General features: G+C 46.6%; 1 pseudogene; it reads left to right on the forward strand.

Moving 5' to 3' along the window:
* The first annotated feature begins 5027 nt into the window (after positions 1 to 5027).
* Positions 5028 to 5501, forward strand: LOC101585552 (annotated as a pseudogene).
* Positions 5502 to 6313: the final 812 nt, after the last annotated feature.

Below are 6313 nucleotides of genomic sequence, written 5' to 3' on the forward strand. Positions count from 1 at the left end.
CTTAAGTGCAGCCCAGGGCCGGGGTTCTATCCTCTGCATGCCGTACCAGCCCTGCCCTCAGGCGCCCTGAGAGGGTGACTGAGACTGGGCCTGGTGGTGTGCACCTGTAATCCCTGAGTCTTAGACTTAACTCTTTGGGAAAGACACCTATGAGGTCTGGGCTAGGGTCAAATGAAATTTCTAGAGTTTATTTTGTTTGTTTGTTTTTTAGTGTTCTGAGAGCTCTCTATGTGGCCTTCCATAGAAATCATACCAGTTTATATTCTCGCCAACAAAAGCCACGTGCTCTTTCTCCAAGGAAGAATTTCCTGGATCACAGAAATCCGAAGGGCACTCACTCCTCCCTCCACTGACTCTGTTGTACCAGGAGCAACCAGGAGGCTCAGACTGCATTTATTTTTATTTTATTAAGAAAGCACTTGTTGGCCACTCTTAGGATGATCACAGAAGGGAAGGCCACATGAGAATGCCACATATTTGTCCGTGAATAAATCAAGAACTTCTCCCTTCTACAAAGGAGAGGCATCAGATTCCTAAGGAATAACATCTTCTAGTCCCAGCCCTTGACCAGCTTGACAAGTTGGGAAGTTTCTAAATTTTGCTGGGTGGGTACAAAATTCAAGAGCGCTCCCTTGCTTAGAGAAAGTGCTCCATGTGTTCTGCTGGGATGTGCACCAGAGACCCTGGTTAATTCATGAACAAAGGTTTAGTGGTTTCCCAGCTGTTTGGGCTGACACAGAAGCATTGGTAGAGGGTTTCCTGGAGATGGCCGAAGGATTCAGCACATCTATGGACCTTCAGGAGACTTTTACCAGTGGTGGAGTGATCTCTGCCTCTAGTTCCTGTGCTTTGTGTTAGCATTTATCCTCCATACCTGTGGCACCAAGCACTCTCCTCCTGTGACTGTTTGCCTCCAGGGCTCTGATTCAAAACAAATGTATCCTGGAGGAGGAGATGACGAGCAAGCAGAGAGGTTAGAACTGAGAAGAAGGAAGGAAAGAAAGGAGGAATAGATACTCGCCCCTGCATCTTGGGAGGCCCCCCCCCTGCTCTGCATGGTCTGTGGGTTCCTGCGGCTCTGCTTCAGGGACCTGGTAGGTCACCTATAGCCGTGCTATCCCAGCAGCTTCCATCTTTTAGAAGATTTCTCTGAGACCAAGGTGGTGGTACAAGCCTGTCATTCCAGCACTCCAGGACGCTGGAGCAGGAGGAGTGCAATTTGCAGCCCAGCCTGTGCAACTTTGCGAGACTCTGGTCTCAAAACAAAATATGGATAAGCAAACAAACAAACAAAAGGTTGGAAATATAGCTTAGTGCAAAGGCCTGTGCTCCATCTCCAGTACTGATAAACACACACACACACACACACACACACACACACACACACACACACACACGTACATGCATGCATGCCTCCTTGGCCTGCCTAGCTGCAGCTCCCAGTGCTGTCTGTCTTCTGGTTGCAGCAGGCCTTTATCTATGCCTGCCAGGCACGATCCTCCCCTGCTTAAAATTCTCCTGTGGACATCACAATTGTCAGGGTAAAAGGCAAAGCTCCAGGCTCGTCCTTCACCCTGATCCTGTTCAGCCTTCAGGGCTTATCTCTGCCCCTCCCCACCATGGTGTCCTCACCCCAGCATCTCCAGGGCTTCTCTTCCCACTTCTGCAATCCTCTTTCACACGCTATTTCTTCCCCTTCCTGATTATACTCCTCCTTCTCCTCCCCTCCTTCTTTTTCTTGCCGTACTAGGGATGATACTCAAGGTCATTGCACTGAGCTACATCTCCTACTTTTTTAAAATTTTGAAACAAGTTTTCTCTAAGTGATTATGCTGCCCAGGTTGGGTGCAAACTTGTAGTCCTCCTGCCTCTGCCTCTGGCAGTGCTGGGACTATGCGCCTTCCATCTAAGTGTTCCTCCACACTCCTTCCTGTTAGTACATTCCCCACCCCTGTCCTGCTTTCCCTGTTACCACCTGGGCATGGCCCATCCCTAAACCTGAAGCTGGCATCCCCTCCCCTGGCGTGAGGTGGCCCTCTGTCTTCCTCAGCCCTGGACTGTTCTCTATAACCCCATGTGGCTCTCCGAGCTTGACTTGCTGGCTGATTTCTTCCTCCTTGTCTGTGTCTAAGATCCGTGTCATATTCACACACAACATAAATGGTGGCACAGAGCAGCAGCAGTGCTTGGTAGGTGAAGAGAGAGGCAGGGAATGAATGGAAGAAAGGCTGGAAAAAAGGACTGGACGTGCTGACTCTTTTGTTTATCTATCGATTTGTCTGTCTGTCTGTCTGTCTGTCTGTCTGTCTGTCTGTCTGTCTGTCTATTTATTTTTGCAGTAATGGAGATTGAACCAGTACTGGGAATCATACCTTCCCATTTCACATCCTTTTCATTATTATTATTTATTTTATTTTAAGACAAGTCTTCCTAAGTTTCCCAGGCTGAACTGGCACTTTTGCTGTTCCTGTCTCAGCCTCCCAGAGTCCTGGGTTGACAGGGATGAACCACTGTGCCTCAGCTGCACACTGATACTTTAATAATCAAAGGATGGTGTGGTGCCTCGTGGTGGAAAGAGAGGCAGAGAATGCTCCCTGGCCTCTTGCCTCCCAGGATGTGTGGAACAGCGCTAGCTTCAGCCTGAGGGCTGCAGCAGGTCTTCCTGGAATAACCAGCACACCAGCAGTGTTGCTTTCTTTCTTTTTCCCGCCTGCCCACTCACATTTCATTTGGCCTCTTTCTCATCACTGAGGCTATTTTCTTCCTCAACATATGCTTATTTTTTGTTTTACCCAACTTTCCAAAATGCTGACATCTCTCTGACATTTGTCAAAAACCTCCCATGACTATTTTGCAAATGCGCCTAAGTATGCGTGACGCTGGCAATTGAATCCTGCGGCTTTGCACAGAGCTACATCCTCAGTCCTTGTTTGTTACCTTGAGATAGCGCCCTTCTTCAGCCTCCCAGTTGGCCAGGCTGTGCTCCAACCTGTGATCCTCCTGCCTCAGCTCTCTGGAAGTTCGGGCTGCACCACCCAATGCCAGCCACAGAGGATTGCTGAGCATGAAGACCCAGGCTTGCATTTTAGAAACGTGGCCAGGGTGCAACAGGTCAGGGCTCAAATAGTGCTGCCTGAGCTGTTTCTAAGTGCCATGGACCCCTGTGTCCACTCAGCACAGGAGCCACTCCTGCCATCCTCAGGAGCAGTCTGCAGCCTCAGGAGGTTACCTCTGGGACAGCCACTCATGCTGCCCAACCCATGCCTAGGCAAATTGCGGTCGTAGAGACTCTCTGGGAGTTCCAGAGATGGGCTTTTTCTCAAGGGTTCACATCTCCTAGGAGGATGTTCTTCTCCCATTTGGGAAGCAGGATGGCCTGTGTGGCTCTGAAATGCCCATTCTGTTGTGTAGCTCTTAGCATGGGTCTACCACTGATGCACACTTAGTCAGGTCTCTGTGCATCCCCTCCTCCTCTGCCTTTTCCCTGTCCACCAAAGAAAATTGTCAGAAGAACCTAGAATAAAACAGAGGCTATAGTGACTGTGATCCCTTCCATGTTTTGTTCTCTCCCCCCCATAAGGGACAGAGACAGAGTGTCCCTCCACCTGGGTCCCCTCGGTTTGCCTGGAGTTAATTCACTCACCAGCTGTCACGGCTGCTTCTGGCCTTTGGTGGATTTTGGCTGCTCACCCTCTCTTCTGAGCTGCGGCTCGGCTGGCCTCATTAGAAGCCATGTGGCCTCTGTAGCTGGCACTGCCACCATCCCTGGAGTCAGTCTGGATTACATCAGCTTCATCTGATGGCCAGAAGCAGACTTTGCGTGTTTTCTTCTCTTGCATTTGTGCTCTCCTCCTTCTGCCTTCTGATCCTGCTCCGTGTCCCTGGGGCGCATCCTCAGCAGATGCTGCTTCGCCTGCAGAGCTGCTGTCCTGCTTTGGAATGACCAGGTTTGGCTTTCCAACCTCAGCTGCGGGTCCCTAAGCCCATACCTATTGGTGGTGCAGGGACTGGGTAGTGTTCTTCCAAAAGCACTTTCTATCTCACGCTCTACCTGAACACCTGGGGCAGGCACCACAGACGATGTGATATTTGGCCACCTGAAGAGCATGATCCTTCCTAGCAGATGCTTAGGAGAGTACTAAGGCCTCACGCAGCATGGTTTTGTGTCCTTTCTGCTGGCTTCACCCTTGCCAACGCAGGAGCTCAGGTGGAGGCGTTCAGAGAATTAATGACACTGAGGAAGATAGCACTGATTGCAGTCTCTGCTTTCCTTGCCCATGGTCACTCACAGGTGCTGGATGGAGGAGGGAAGCTGCCTGTAACTGACACACCATGTAAGGTAGCTCCCTCTTGATGACCCTGTGTATGTCCCGTCATTGTCCCTTTGAAAAGATGTGAAGATCTAGAGCAGAGACAAAGAAATGCTTAGCCACTGCTGCACAGATGTTGGGGATGGGGAACAAGAAGTGATTCCAACTCTTCTGGATCCAAAGTCTGTTCTCCTGCAAAGCAGCTTGTTACTCTTCTAGATTAACTTTGCTTTTTCTCCTGTTTATAAAAACAGTACTTGCTTAATGTAGAAAATGAGAAATATGCAAGACTGCAGGGACTTGAGGTCACCTTTAACTTATAGTTAGTAATAGTCACTACTAATACTGATATTTTTCCCTAGTTAGATAAGTAGATTCATAGATAAATAGACTATGATTTATTTAACCATTTCTCTAATTGAAATTAGACACACAAGTTTAATTATTGCATGATTTCTCTTATAGGAGAAACCAAAAAGGTAAATAAAGTGCAAGGTAAAAGTAAGCAGGAAACAAGGAGAGAGATATTTTATGCACAGGGATGGAATGAAAAAGAATGTAAATGTGTTATGTACCAGCTGCCCACAAGGGATGCGATCATTATGTACCATGAACGTGGATTAATGGACAAAAATTAAAAATAAATAATTATAAACAATTTGGTGGCCAACTTCCGCTTTGCTGGCTGGAACCACAGAGGGTGTAGAGGAGAAGAAAATGAAGGCTCCTGCTGTGCCAGAAACCCTGAAGGAAAAGCGAAGACATTTCTCAGAGTTGAAGATAAAGTGCCTGAGAAAGAAATTCGCCCAGAAGATGCTTCGCAAAGAGAGGAGGCAGCTCTTTGATGACAAAGCCAGGCACTGTCATAAGGAGTACAGACAGATGTACAGAGCTGAGATCCGAACGGCTAGGATGGCAAGAAAAGCTGGCAACTTCTACGTCCCTGCAGAGTCCAAACTGGCATTTGTCATCCGGATCAGGGGTATCAATGGTGTGAGGCCAAAGGTCCTCAACGTGTTGCAGCTCCTTCGCCTTTTCCAAATCTTCAATGGTATCTTCGTTAAGCTCGACAAGGCTTCAATTAACATGCTGAGAATTGTGACACCATATATTGCATGGGGGCACCCAAACCTGAGGTCAGTGAATGAACTAATACACAAGCATGGCTATGACAAACTCAATAAGAAGTGAATTGCCTTGACAGATAATTCATTGATTGCTTGATCTCTTGGTAAGTATGGCATCATCTGCCTGGAGGATCTGATTCATGAGATCTCTACTGTTGGAAAGCACTTCAAAGAGGCAAACAATTTCCTGTGGCTGTTTAAGTAATCTCCATCCAGGGAGAATGAAGAAAAAGACCACCCACATTGTGGAAGGTGGAGATGCTAGAAATAGGGAAGAACAGATCAGCAGGCTTATTAGCAGGATGAGCTAAGGTATCTACCATGATGTCTTTATGATTTGGTCAGTTAATAAAGTATCTACTTCCAAATTGAAAAAAAAATCAATTTGTTTTTTTGTGTTTGCTCATTTCACAAACAATTCTAGTTCACACTGTTGCATTTTTCTTCAAATCCAGGAAATACTGACTTAGAATATTGTGTCTGTTTATGGCCTAGGCAAATACACCAAACTCATCTCAGCATAGCCTTAGATAGTAGTATGAAAGCATATCTCATATAACCAAAGAAGTAATAAGAAAATTCATTCTTTGGTCTTTGTTTTTGAAAGAGAAAGGAGAAAGTCATCTTATTACTTTTGGTCTTTGTTTTTGAAAGAGAAAGGAGAAAGGTATCTTATTACTTCAACCAAGTGATGCATAGCAATAAACAGCCTCCATTTGGCCATTTGAGGGTTTTTTCATATTTTTCAGTTGGTTGGGATCTCTATTTTCTCTATCGAAGATTTAGATGAACTTTCTTCTTCTTCTTCTTCTTCTTCTTCTTCTTCTTCTTCTTCTTCTTCTTCTTCTTCTTCTTCTTCTTCTTCTTCTTCTTCTT

This window comes from Octodon degus, unplaced genomic scaffold, assembly GCF_000260255.1.
Source record: "Octodon degus isolate 3935 unplaced genomic scaffold, OctDeg1.0 scaffold00204, whole genome shotgun sequence".
In the NCBI taxonomy this organism is placed as follows: domain Eukaryota; kingdom Metazoa; phylum Chordata; class Mammalia; order Rodentia; family Octodontidae; genus Octodon; species Octodon degus.